The sequence below is a fragment of the Antechinus flavipes genome, chromosome 1 (assembly GCF_016432865.1).
Source record: "Antechinus flavipes isolate AdamAnt ecotype Samford, QLD, Australia chromosome 1, AdamAnt_v2, whole genome shotgun sequence".
In the NCBI taxonomy this organism is placed as follows: Eukaryota; Metazoa; Chordata; class Mammalia; order Dasyuromorphia; family Dasyuridae; genus Antechinus; species Antechinus flavipes.
In genome coordinates, this window is record NC_067398.1 from 298,632,772 (window position 1) to 298,647,220 (window position 14,449).

The 14,449-nt window shown below is 37.8% G+C and overlaps 1 non-coding gene across 1 annotated transcript; it reads left to right on the forward strand.

Moving 5' to 3' along the window:
* Nucleotides 1-9,193: 9,193 nt before the first annotated feature.
* TRNAT-CGU (transfer RNA threonine (anticodon CGU)) lies at nucleotides 9,194-9,265 on the forward strand. The gene has a single exon. It is a non-coding gene; the product is annotated as a tRNA-Thr (tRNA).
* Nucleotides 9,266-14,449: the final 5,184 nt, after the last annotated feature.

The following is a 14,449-nucleotide window of genomic DNA, read 5'->3' on the forward strand; positions in this document are numbered from 1 at the left end:
GTAATTTTTCAACATTGACCCTTGCAAAAACTTCTGTTTCAACTTTTCTCCTCCTTCCCTCCACCTCCCTCCCCTAGATGGCAGGTAGTCCCATACATGTAAAATATGTTAAAAGTATATGTTAAGTACATCAAAACAAATTTTTAAAAAATTTTTAAAAAGAAAAACTAATGTGACCTTGTCACCCTGTTTAAGGCTTAATGCCTTTAGATAAAATGCAAGCTCCTTGATCTGGGATATAAAAAGTTCTAAATAATCTACTCTGGTTTACCTTTCTGGTCTTAATTCACACTATTCCCCTTTATGTATTTTGTGTACCAAACTGACCTTTCTGCATCCAGAACTAGGTTTTTCTATCTCCCATCTCCATGCCTTGCCACAGGCTGTAATACATTCTTTACTCCTCTCTACTTAAAATCCTTCAAGGATTTTACCTACTAAGGTAATGCCCCACTTTTCCTAATATCCTTACTTTTTAGTGCTTTCTTCCTCCTCAAATGATCTATTTACTTCTCTGTTTAAGTGTGACATCCCCTAGGAGAAGCCCAGACTTTTCAAAAAATTTAAAAGATATAAGTATAATCAAGATAAACAAATCAACACAGTGTTCATGCCTGTGTTCTTGTTCTAACTCATCATCTTTCTAATCAAACGTGGGTGACATGCTTAAACTCATTTTAAATTTTGTCTAGCAAGCAGTGCCTTGAAATACTAAATACTTCAAAAATGCTTCCTGAAGTGAATTGACTTTAGGACTTACACACTCATACTATGAAATTTCAATTCAACAGCAAATCGAAATATATAAATGGTTTTGATTTAACATAGAGTTGTGCCACAGTTCCCTTTTAGTGTCCTGACTCAGTTTCCCTAATTGTTCTACCTCAATTTCCCTGAAATGTTGCTTGGGTTGCAACATCCCCCTTCTTAATCATCATGATCCAGATAAGGAGAGACTTTCTATCTTAGACATCATGACCCCAGACCTTCCCTACTTATCAGAATCTCCTGTGCCTCCCCCCATCCTGTCATTGTTCTTCTTGATCCCAATTTATCAGAACGTCCAGTGCCTTCCCCAACCCTGTCAGAACTGGAGTGATAGTCCATTCCTGCTCTCAATGCTCTGACTCTGCCCTGCCTCAGTCTACCCCCTGGTAGCTTGTAGGCATATGCATATATACTTCATGGGAAGCACACATTAGTTGCAGGATGCTTGGGACATCAGCCCTGGGGGCAACATGCCCCCAGCACAATCTCTCCTTTTCAAATAAAATATTAAAACTCTCTAATCTCTATCTTGCCTCAGTTTCTCCGGCATTACAATAGCTTCTAGAGAGACATCAATAATTTTAAGGTTCCCTGACTTTAAGGGACATCTATTCTAACAATAAGTCAGTGATTCTAAATCTTCTGGCTTTGGAATCTGATCCTGAGGCTCTCTAATCTAAGAATGCTATTGTTCTGTTAATGATTATAAAGTTCTCTGGCCTAGGAATATAATATTTCTTCTTTTAGATTTTAGAGAGATTATATTAGTGATCCTGAGATTATTGTTCTAACAAACTGTCAATGATTTCAAGTCTTCTGGTCTTAGAATAGTCCTACAAACATTATGTCTGTCAGTGATAACTAAATTCTTGAGACCGCTCCTTGGTTCTACCTCTAGACCATAAAATTAGCCATATCAGTGACATGAAGAGCTTGATAAAGGTGTCTCCTTGCTTCAGATTCCTTGCTAAATTCTCGTGGAACTTAACCTGCTTCAACTGGCATTACAATTACAATAAACTTTGCCCCTTGACTTGGTTATGAATTCAAACTTGCAAATTCTTTTGAGACACTGGTCTGTAATCCCAACCTTTTAGGGTTTCTTCCCAGCCTCAACATTTGGCGATTTCCTCCTTATCAAGTAAGCCTCCCAATTTTTTTTTTCTCCCTTAGTCCTATAGTTGGGATACCACAACTCACTGAGAAGATTTGTCTGGGTCATTGTGAGCTTCATGCTCAGCAAGTTTTTCCTTGACTGGGGATGCCCAGATTTGGAAATTCTTGCAATTTTCAGCAAAGTTCCTAGGAAATCTTTTGCCTTTTTACCTCCTCTGGGACACCACAGGAGATGAAGTGCTATAGGAGGACTTTTGGCAAAGATAGGACAGTTCTCTTTCATGTCATTTTGTCTGTGTCTATGTCTCTGTGCAGAATGTCTGTGTTATATTTGTTCTGTGAGCTAGGTTTTGTTACCTGGAAATATTTAAAATGCAACCAGCAAGGAAAAACTTCTATATTATAGTTAAATGCTAGGAAGATTTCTTAAAAATCCTAACTTTTTTCTGTGAACTTCAGCTCTGGCCAAGCTGGGGGCCACACAAAAAAGTTAGTTAACTAAAATTAAAATAACATCTTAGCAGATTCTCAAAATTTTAAAAGCAATGATTAGTAAGTTTAGCAATTAGTCATTTTAACATGGCAAGAAAAATTCCTGCAACAGTGGGGATAATTCCAGGAATTTATCCCATTCTGGAAGAAAAGAAAACTAGGTAAATAGCAACTTTTTGAGAAAGCACTCCATTAGATATCAAAGGACTTCCTCTACTCTATTCCCTGGAGTGGTCCTGAGTGTATTTCAGTTATGGGGATTGCTAACAAAATCGATATAGCCTAAGTCCCTTTATTTGCTAACTCTTCTCATCTCAGAACTGTAGGGAAATTCAAATTCTGCCTTACCTGTAGAAATAGGGGAAGCAGCAAAAGCATGGGGAGTCACCACACAACTCTTTGTCCAACTATCTCTCCAATCCAGCTGGCCCAATGGTCAGCATTCCATGAGCCCTAGCACCTGAAACTACCATCAAAGGGAGATACTGGCACTAGTCACCCCCGCTTTCAGCAGGTTCTGTCCAGTAATTGCCTAGGAAGAATTTGAGAACCCTGACACAGCATGGCAGTGTGAGGTGAGAAAGCCAGTCAGCCTCTGCATTTGGTAAGCTCACCACTCTCTATTTCAGTTGTGGATATGTATTAGCTATGAAATTTATGGCAAATTATTTTATTTCTGCCCAGCTTTCTGATTTGTAAAGAGAAATAACAGTCGTTGTGAAGATCACATGATGATAAAAGTGCTTAGCATAAAACATATTATATAAATGTTAACTGCTTAATTGGATATAATTGCTTCATATTTGATAATTTTATGGGAATTTTTTAGATGTGACCAACAGATAAATGATTTCTATATGTGTGAAAAGTAATTTGGAAATTTGTTTAAGATGATAATAAAAGCACTTTTAAAGGAGCTCTAATTAAAGTCCACTAAAGGGATATGTAAATTGTAATCTATTTGTACTGATAATGTTAAAAGAAGAGTTTGGGAACTTTAGGAAAACAGAAAAGAAGTTTTCTACTACTTTTAAAACTCTGTCTACAAATAACCTGCTTTTGAGTCATCTAGAGGCAGACTTCTGAAGGCCCTGCCAGTAAAAACTGGCACCTTAACCCCTTTCCTGGCTAACAAAAGAGAAATGATTTGGGTAAATTGGAAAATAACCAAATGGCAATTCAGTTTGTCTAGAACTAGGGAATCTCATTAACTAAAGTTAAGTCAATTTTAAAATCTGTTTTCTCAGTGTTAAGAATTATCTTGTTTTCTCCCTAAAACAAAAGGGGAACTTATTAAGGGAACAGAAATTACAGCTAAGACTATTATTAAGACTAAGGCTCTTATGTAGAAAAAAATCTAAAATTATTAACTAAATTATTTGGAGTTATTGTCATCATGTTAAAGCTAAAATTGGTTACCAAATAACTTAGTTAATAATTTTAGATTTTTTTCTACATAATAGCCAAATGGTCTTAGCTGTAATTTCTATGTGTGGAACAAGAGGGATGAGGTAAAAACTTTATCAGTTCACCTCCAAGTATGAAGTATGCAACACCTTTTCCCCTTTCACAGAGTGGGGAGAGGTATCAAATAGCACAGCTCATGAAAACACTAGGAATAGTTGAGGTGGGCAACAGCAAGGTCAGCCCCTTCTCTGGGGTCTCTGTCAACCATCCCCTCCCCCCCTTATATTGTCAGCTTGTCAGTTTTCTTGAAACCATCAGGGCAAGCAAGATCATCAACCTTGAGAATGGAGCCTATTTAGAATTTGTAGTTCCTAAACAAGAAATGTGTTTACTAAGAATCTATAAGCTTATATAATGACTGATCCTTTGCACCAAAATAAGTTCAAACATATAAGACATGTTTTAAAAAAATCTCCTATGTGTGTAAGTCCTCGTAAACTTTTAATATAACGTATGTAGCCTAAGCTGTGATAAGTAGGATTTGCTATTAGAGATAAAATCTCTTGGGATTGTAATAGATAATCTTTTGAGTTTTGAATTTGATTGCCTGATCATTAAGTTAGTAACCCACTGTTCGAAGAGAAATGCTGTAAATTACTCAGAGGGATGCCTTCCTGAAGAGAAATGCTTAGGAATGCCTCTTATCTGGGCAAAAGTTGGAAGGCCAATCTTAGCCTCTACTTAAGGTGAGATGCTTGAGACTCAGTTACCCAGTTCTGGTTTTTTCCCACCTGATTATTCCTGAGTCTGGCTATGAGGTGAAAATATTATTCCATGATCAGTTGTCACATAGATCTAAGGAGGCATTATTTTGTCATGTGTGTTCTCAAGCTGAGGCCTGAAGGACCTGTTTTGATGCTATTATAATAATGTCCCTGCTTTTTCCTCTATAATCAGAGCAAATGGTCAATGGAAATCATGAGCCCAAAACAAGTATCCTAGGGGATATAATGGTTTTCTATCTTAAATCCTAAAGATACTTTCTTTTGCATTCCATTGTATAAAGCTTCACAATTTCTTTATGCCCTTAAAGGGGTCCACCAATTAACAGAGGCAGTCACATCCATAACATGGAGTAGCTCAGGACTTCTGTGACAATCCTCACATATTTGGACAGCCCCTGAAAGGTAAACTAACCTCTTGCCCAGGCCTTAGTCTTGGCTAAAGCCTTTTACACTTTATATTGATGGAAGGTGGGGGGGGGGGGGAGGAGGGGGGACACTGTCTTTTTGGCCTACACCAAGCTACCCACTTGGGAGAAAATGTTTTCCAATCCCTTGTGAAACCTATCTTCATGTTCACAAGCAAGGAGAAACAATTAATCTGTCAGCCTGCCCAGTTTGTGCCTAAGTAAATCCTGAAAGGGCCCCCTCCTGAAGCCATCTGGAGGAAGGGTACATATTTGGGGAGGACTGGCAGATAAATTTTACACATATACCCCCTCTCAGAGGGTTTCAAACTGCTTTTGGTTTTTGTTGACACATTTATTAACTGGGTAAAAGCCTTCCCTTGTAAGACTGAAAAGGCTCAGAGGTTTTTGCTAAAGGAAATCAAGCCCACCTAAGATTACTTGTCATCTCCACTCTGCTTGGTGGCCTCAGTCTCCTGGGAAGGTGGAGAAAATGAGTCCTTACTAAACTTTCCCTGGGGACTCCAAAAAATTGAGTGAAGAATCTCCTACTCAAACTCCAGGCTCCCCCAGCTGGACTCATGTTTCAAGAATTAAAAGTGCTGCTCTTGTTACTTCTCCCTCAGCCATTCTTGAATGTTCCTATAAACCCAGAGAGGACCTAAAACTACTCTTCCTCAGGACTCCTAGAAACATCCTGGATAGAGAAGGGTGACATTGCCTGTGTCCTTCTCGCTCTCACTTTAGCTTGCTTTCTTTCTTGTCATTTTCCACCTTTTCTAGGTCTACCTTTAACAACACTCCGAGGATGAGAGCTTTGCTCTTAGTATTTTCTCTCCAGCTCTCTCAGTGTCACCCTGTGGGCCCCTACTAGTGGGGAGATAACTCCTTAGTCTTTAGTGAGGCTAGGGAACTCCGTGGGCAGTGGGGGCAATCAGGGTTGTTGGATGTGCCCTCAGCATCCCTAAGGCAGCCCATATGTTTGATCTGATTCGTTGCCTTTCCCAAATGTCACCATCCCCACCCTGGGGATCCCCACCCATTTGTACTAGCTACTCCCCCCTTCCCCCTCCAGGGGAATAACTTTAACCTATCCCCTGTTTTCTTGCTGGAAAGGATTTCTTGCCCACATAATAATTGAGGGATATCTATTCCAAAATTATTCTGGCAAACTCACTTGTGATGCTTCTACATGACCTTCCTTGAAGCTTTTGAGAACTAACATTCCTGTTGGTAGAGTTGTTTCCTCCCGATTTCAAGCTGTGAACTTCCAACTATTTGTTCATCCTGAATACCTTGGGCTAACTGATTCTGACACTCAGCACCAGATGCTGCTGCTGCCATCTTCAAGTTGTGTGCCTCCCCTTCTCAGTCTGGACCCCACTGGGAATGATGTAAATTGAGATCTTTTGGGGGGGAGATGTAAATTAGGTCCCCTTAACCTTTGGGATGAACTCCAAAACTGTCCCCCTTCTCGAGGGAAGTTTCTGAGTCTCAAACTATCCTCTGAAAGAGGCTCACCTTTCAGGGCAGTTAAGTGGTCTCATTCAGTTGGAGATCTTGGGCAGGGACGTGGTCCAACCCTCTATTGAGTTGAAGGTTAGTGGAGAACCACTCCCAGTAGCTCAAACTCCCCAGTTAAGTGATTTTATTCAATTGGAGAATTCAACCTGATAATTGGCCTGATATTGAGTAGCCCCCAGGCCAAGATTTACCTTGTATAATCAAGGGTTGGTCAAGCTGTCTTTGCAGATGTCTCCAACAGGACCATGCCCACAGTCAATGATTCTAAATCTTCTGACTTTGGAATATGATCCTGAGGCCTTATCTAAGAATGCTATATTGTTCTGTGAATGATTATAAAAGTCTTCTGGCCTAGGAACATAATATTTCTTCCTTAAACTTTAGGGAAGATATATTGGTGATACTGAGACTCTCTAACTTTAGGAGACTATTGTTCTAACAATCTGTCAATGATTTCAAGTCTTTTGGCCTTGGAATAGCCTTACAAACATTACTCTCTATTGTTCAGTGATAACCAAATTTTTGAGATTGTTTCTTGGTTCTATCCCTAGGTTATAAAATTAGCTTTGAAGGACTAGATAAATGTGTCTCCTTGCTTCAGGTTCCTTGCTAAATTCTCTTGGAACTTAGCCTGCTTCAATTGGCATTACAATTACAATAAACTTTGCCCCTTGACTTGGATATGAGTTCAAGCCTGCAAATTCTTTTGAGACACTCTGAGACACTGGTCTGCAACCCCTAACCTTTTGGGGTCCCTTTCCAACCAGAACAGTTTTGTCTCAATCTTTCCCTTTTCCTAAATGGTAGAAGGAACTTATAAATTCATGAAAAAATCCAAAGTTAAATAAATAAAACAGAGGATGGACTCTGTAGGGAAAGACATACAGTATTCAGAAATATGTTATAAAAGACAAAAATAAAAACATGCAATTTAAAAAATAAAGCTACTATAGGACTATAATAATTCCAATTGATACCAGTTCCACCATTAGATTATACTCTTGGAGATAAAGGATTTTATCTTTTGCTTTCTTTAAAATTTCTTGTAATACTTAGGAAGAACATTCACCAAACTTTATTGACTAAGGATGCCATTTTCTTTGATTCATACAATCTCTTAAAAATAAATGTTCAATATCTGGAAATTTGAAATATTGTTTACAAAGATTTTTTTTCAAATTTAAATGTTACAAGGTATAAACTTTATGACAAGACTTATGAGAAAAGAACTCTAACAAAGGATTTTGAAAAGATTTCCCATACATTTTGCCTTGTTGCAGAACTGCAAATGAGATACATATATTAGGCTGTTAAAATTATTCTCTTTATTTGCCGCAGTTCCCACAAATGAATTATCTCATAGGTCAGAGAAGACACCCCAATAGAATACTGAGTCTTTTCTGAAGATTTAATTCCGCTTTCATGTGAGAAAAACTGTTTTTACCTTGTAAGCCAGTTTCCTTTTATGCTTTGTTCTTCCCCACTTAAGTACAATAATAAAATATTCTGCAAAGTGTACGTGTGGACATAAGCAGGAATTGTCTTCCTTTCAAGCTTTGAGTAGGTTTCTCTAACAAAGTCGAATTGTGGAAAGTGCCATTTCAAAAGGAGAAACATCCTTTTGCATTTCACTGGCAAGTGTGAAATACTGCTCTTACCATGAGTTTTTCAACTTTCAAATTATGATGCCTGCCTTTTTTTAAATTAATTGTCACGGAATTTTAAATTGAGATGAGGTGAAAAGTTCCTGATTTTTTCAGTCTGCATTCATTTCTCTATTGCTTAAAGTTTCCTATTGGTTTGATGCACATTGTGCTAGTTTTTTTTTTTTTAAAAAACAATCTAAGTCCAGATTGAAGTGGTTATTTCCAAAATAACTACTTTTTGAGCTTAAATGAAACGCGAAGGGGTAGAGGAAGGAGGAAAAGGGAAAAGAGCAAAGTCTTCGCGACCTCACGGTTCCTGCACGTGCCCCATAACCCGGGGTTCCAGCAGAAAAGTTTCCCGCGCCCGAGGCTTGTTAGCGAAGCCGAACGTAGTCAGCTACGTAGTGTACGGAGGAGTGGGGCGGGGGACAGGGGAACTAAATGCAGAGTGCGGGTTAAAATTTAAAAAATCTTCTGTGTCGATATTTGGGTGCTAGACCTGCCTTGGCTGCCCCCAAGTACAAGCCACACCCGATGATTCCGGTTTCAGGTGAACCAGAGCAGAGCCCAGACCCTCCCCTCCCCCACCCGCAGGACTTCACCGCGGGGGCGGGGGGATGGGAGGGTCACAGTACCTCGGTGTTTATTCACCATAACCGAAAGTCCAGACAAAGAGCAGGAAGGATGGGGGTGCGGGAGACATTCTCAGGTAGCAGCACCCTCTACAATTCTTCTCCCGTCACCTACCCTGCTTTTCCTCCCTTCCAAGCAAAAACCCCCGCCCCAAATTAATCAGTCACTCCCCGGGGCGCGGCCTACTTCGGGCTTGGAACTAATCACCCCAACCTTGGCTCCGCCCCCTTACTCCGCCCACAACATCTCCGCCCACAACATCCTTGGTCCCTTCTGCGCGGGCCATGTCTATTGAGCGAGAAGGGAGAAGGGAGGGGGTGGAGGAAAGAGAAGCGAGAAGAGCGTGCTCGTGCACGCGTTGGGAAGCACTCGGGAGCGGCGCCAGGATAGAGGCTCGCCCGCCCGGCAGCCTAACGCAGGCGCGGTGGCCAAGTGGTAAGGCGTCGGTCTCGTAAACCGAAGATCACGGGTTCGAACCCCGTCCGTGCCTAGTGCTGGCGGAGTAGTCACTTTCAAGCCGCAACTTTTTAGGGTAATTTCGTTTGTGTACGGAGGTGAGGTCTTCACTCTTCCTCGAAGAACCTCAGCCCCGCATTAGGTAACATCTCCGTCCGGTTTTACCTTATCTTTGCTGCTCGTGTTAAAGGCAAACGTGCCGGAGTTACCCACCCCTTGCAAGCAGCTGGGACGCTGGGGAACTAGACCGGACAATTGCTTGTTACAAACATCTCTGTCTGCCCGAGAACAATTCTGTGGAAAAGGCCACCACTACCCGGACAGACCATAGAGCACGGAAGTATGTATTTGCTTATGAAATTGGTATTTATAAAGAAAATAATGGTCTCTGATTTAAAATCCATCAAAATCCAAATAAATTAGAGGAATAGTTCTCTCCCCCCAAAAAGTCAAAAGTGTTGCCCAGAAATCAACCAATAAAATGGGGGGGGGGGGGGGAGGGGAGGCATTTTAAATATATGTAGTACTCATATAAACTACACAACCCGGGAGCCCGTGTTTATCACTGGGCATCTTTTGAGTGGCCTCATTGATTCATGTTCATAAGTAAGTAAATGAAAATGTGTTTGGTATTCCTCAAGTGTATTTGGATTTTCAGTTTACATTTAACCTGAGGAACTTAGTGTTCAGTCAAACATGTGCAAGTTCAGTGATTTTTATACCTTCTTGTCTACTTGATCACAACTGATCATAACTCGACCAACTACCCCAGGAACCCTAGAAATGATCCTTCCCTTCCTCCTACGGCGGCTTTGGGTTTTCCTACCCTTCCTTCACGCCTTCCCAAACGATTTTCTTCTATTCTTCTTTGTGCCAGCTTCCTGCCCTTAACTCCAAGTCAGTGCAGGGAAGGTTTTTAATGGAAAGAATGACTGTGGTCATATAGGATCATACAACAGATTTGGAACGAAGATTTTGAAATCTACAATCCCCTTATTTTACGGAAGAAATAACTTGCTCAATCTCACAGAACTGTAAGTGGAGCAAGACGGGAGATTTGAATCTACTCTGTCTCCTAATCTTGCCATAGGGCTACACTTAGGGGGAAAAATTCGAATGGAAAAGCCCGAGCCTATCCCACTATCTTTCTCCTAATGCTACTTCCCCAGGCTTTCTCCAGTCTCATTAGCAGTATCTTCCGAACTCCAAGTCCAAGATCTATTCACCACATCATCTAGCTGCCATGAAAAATAGCCCTCAGCCCTCCCCAGGTACTAATTTTCCTTCTTCTATAAGGGTGGTGGTATGACAGAAAGGGGGCAGAAGGTAGGACAAAGATAGTTTTTAGACCAACTACATAAACATTAAATTAGCTGCAGTTTATTCTGCTTATCCAATGACAAGTGGAGGTATTGAATCATCTAAATCTTAATGATATTACTCTAACTGAATAAAACCAAAAGAAGTAAAAAAGGACGTTGCAGATAAATGGAAGGATGCATCAAGATATACTCTTTGGAGAGAAAACGCTATCACTTCATGTCACTTTTGATTACTTCACAAACAATTTGCAGGAAAAAAATCACCATGAAAATAATTGCAGCTTATATGCATTTTCTTGTAGAAAATAAAGAGATGGAGACATTCTTTTCTTCCCCTCTCAATAACATTTTACTTTTCCAAATACATGTAAAGATAGTTTTCAACATTCATTTTTGTAAGACTTTGTGTTCCAAATTTTTCTCCCTTTTCCCTTTATCTCTCCCCTCCCCAAGAAAGTGAGCAATTTGATATAGGTTAAATATGTACAATCTCTGATTTTTCTTGTGTAGCAAGATTATTGTACAAATAAATATGTATACATATATTGATTTTAAGATGTTTAACATACATTGGATGACTTGCCATTTTGGGGAGGGGATAGAAGGAAAGAAGAGAAAATTTGGATTACAAGGTTTTGTAAAAGTAAAAGTTGAAAAATTATCCATGCATATGTTTTGAAAATAAAAAGCTTTAATAAAAAAATAAAAAGAGGAAAAAAATATGTACAATCCTTTTAACCATATTTCCCTATTTGTCGTGTTGTGCAAGAAAAATCAAACCAAAAGGGAAAAAACCATGAGAAAGAAAAAAACAAAAAGTGAAAATGCTATTATGCTTCAATTCACATCCAGTCTCCATAATTCTTTTTTCTGGATGCAGATGGCATTTCCCATCTCAAGTCTATTGGAATTGCTTTGAATCAGCATATTATTGAGAAGATCTAATCATAGTCAATCAGAATATAATCTTGTTATTTTGTACAATGTTCTCTTAGTTCTTCTCACTTCACTTAGAATCAGTTCACATAAGTCTTTCCAGGCTTTTCTCAAATCAGCCTACTCATTTCTTATAGATTGTCTTTATATATCATAACTTATTCAGCCATTTCCCAACTGATGGGTAGCCACTCCATTTCCAGTTTCTTACTACTACAAAAAGAACTGCTACAAACATTTTTGCACATATCCCCCTTTTATGATTTCTTTGTGACACAGATCCAATAGTGACACTAGTGGATTAAAGAGTATGCCCAGTTTTATAGCCCTTGGGCATAGTTCCAGATTGCTCTCCAGAATGCTTGGATCATTTCACAATTCCACCAACAAAGCATTAGTGTCCCAGTTTTCCCACATCCCCTCTAATATTTATCATTATCTTCTCCTATCATTGTAGCCAAAAGATAGAAACATTCTTTGAAAAAACTTAAACAAAACTCCACAAATGAAATCAGCATATGCTTTGATATTCTGATTTCAAGGCAAAAATAAATATAGTCAAAGATGGTGAAAAATATGTGAAAAAATATGGTTCACAGACTGAAAACATGTAGATAACTCAGATCCTTCACACCTTTATATTATGAATATTTTCAAAAAGCTGTGAGCATGGCAAACAATAATATCACAAAAACAAATTAAATTAATTATACTTTAACAAATAAGAAATGGTTCATTACTGATGTGGGAGTCATTCTTGAATTAGCTGTTTGTATATGATCAAACCACCAATTGGTTAGGGCAAAGATGAAAATTCATACAAAATTAAAAGTAAGGGAGGGAGGGGAAAAAATCGGAAGTGAGTGCAAGGGATAATGTAAAAAATTATCCTTGCATGGGTTCTGTCAATAAAAAGTTCTTAAAAAAAACAAAAAACAAAATTAAAAATATAAGAATGGCAAAAAAGATACGAAGAACTAAAATAATTTCAATCTGACCAATTTTTCTTTAAGTTACTGATGTCAAAAATGGAGGAGGGAGGAAAGGACTTCCTTAATTATAACAATTATAACAATTACATGCAGAAGTTGTAATGAAGAGACTAAAAAGACTAGAAACTTTGTTGGTTAAATCTGCTTGCCAACTAAAGAAATAGTAGCCCAGGGGAATACTGGTTTACAATATATAAGTTCCTTTCTAAAATATTGTGGACAATGATCAAAGGTTTTGGACAATATTGCCTTATAAAGAAAAGGCAAGTTTGGTGAGAGATACAACTATGTGATCATTTAAGGTTGAAATTAAGGGAAGGATAACAAACAGAAGAAAAATGGAAAAGATCTTCATATGTTTTTATAACAGTGAAACCACTATATCAAAGTCATGCATATGCTCCTTGGATAAGAACACTGAAAAAGGATTCAAAAAGCAGTGGGAGTAGATCAAATAGTTTGAAAGGCATTTCATAAAAATGTTGGGAAATCATTTCTCATGGTCTCTGAAAGCTATTGAAGGAATAGAAAAAAAATATGAATGAGAGAAATTAATAATTGTGAGTTTACATGCTTGCTTTGCCCAGTACATTAATTTTTTATGAAAATAATTTATACATGTATCAAGGACATTTAGTAATAAAGATGTTAGACAGGGACTAATAGACCTTCATGAGCAATATTACCCACCAGACCATATGCTTACTTTCATACTATTGTCCAAAAGATGTAACAAAAATAAGATCCAACTGTGATCTTATTTTTAATAAGATTTAATAATTTTTAAAAATTAATTAAAAATATAAGAATGGCAAAAAAGGTATGAAGAACTAAAATAATTTCAATCTGACCAATTTTTCTTTAAGTTACTGATGTCAAAAATGGAGGAGGGAGGAAAGGACTTCCTTAATTATAACAATTATAACAATTACATGCAGAAGTTGTAATGAAGAGACTAAAAAGACTAGAAACTTTGTTGGTTAAATCTGCTTGCCAACTAAAGAAATAGTAGCCCAGGGGAATACTGGTTTACAATATATAAGTTCCTTTCTAAAATATTGTGGACAATGATCAAAGGTTTTGGACAATATTGCCTTATAAAGAAAAGGCAAGTTTGGTGAGAGATACAACTATGTGATCATTTAAGGTTGAAATTAAGGGAAGGATAACAAACAGAAGAAAAATGGAAAAGATCTTCATATGTTTTTATAACAGTGAAACCACTATATCAAAGTCATGCATATGCTCCTTGGATAAGAACACTGAAAAAGGATTCAAAAAGCAGTGGGAGTAGATCAAATAGTTTGAAAGGCATTTCATAAAAATGTTGGGAAATCATTTCTCATGGTCTCTGAAAGCTATTGAAGGAATAGAAAAAAAATATGAATGAGAGAAATTAATAATTGTGAGTTTACATGCTTGCTTTGCCCAGTACATTAATTTTTTATGAAAATAATTTATACATGTATCAAGGACATTTAGTAATAAAGATGTTAGACAGGGACTAATAGACCTTCATGAGCAATATTACCCACCAGACCATATGCTTACTTTTATACTATTGTCCAAAAGATGTAACAAAAATAAGATCCAACTGTGATCTTATTTTTAATAAGATTTAATAATTTTTAAAAATTATTTAAAAATTTGAATCAGAGCAAAATTCCACTTTGAAAAAATTTATTTTTTTCAATCTCCCTTCTACTCCATCCACCCCTCAATTGAAGAAAACAAAATTTTTGTTACAACATATATACTCACATAAAACAAGTTGCTGAATTGACCAAGTTCAAAAAATATGTTCCATTTTGCATTTTGAATCCTTCATCTCCTGATCAGATATCTTGTTTGATTTTTAGTCCTCTGAAATTGTGGTTAGTCATTATACTGATTAGAGTCTCTAATTCTTTCAGAGTTCATTATCTTTACCATATTGTTGTCATTATATACAGTTTTCTGGTTCTGTTC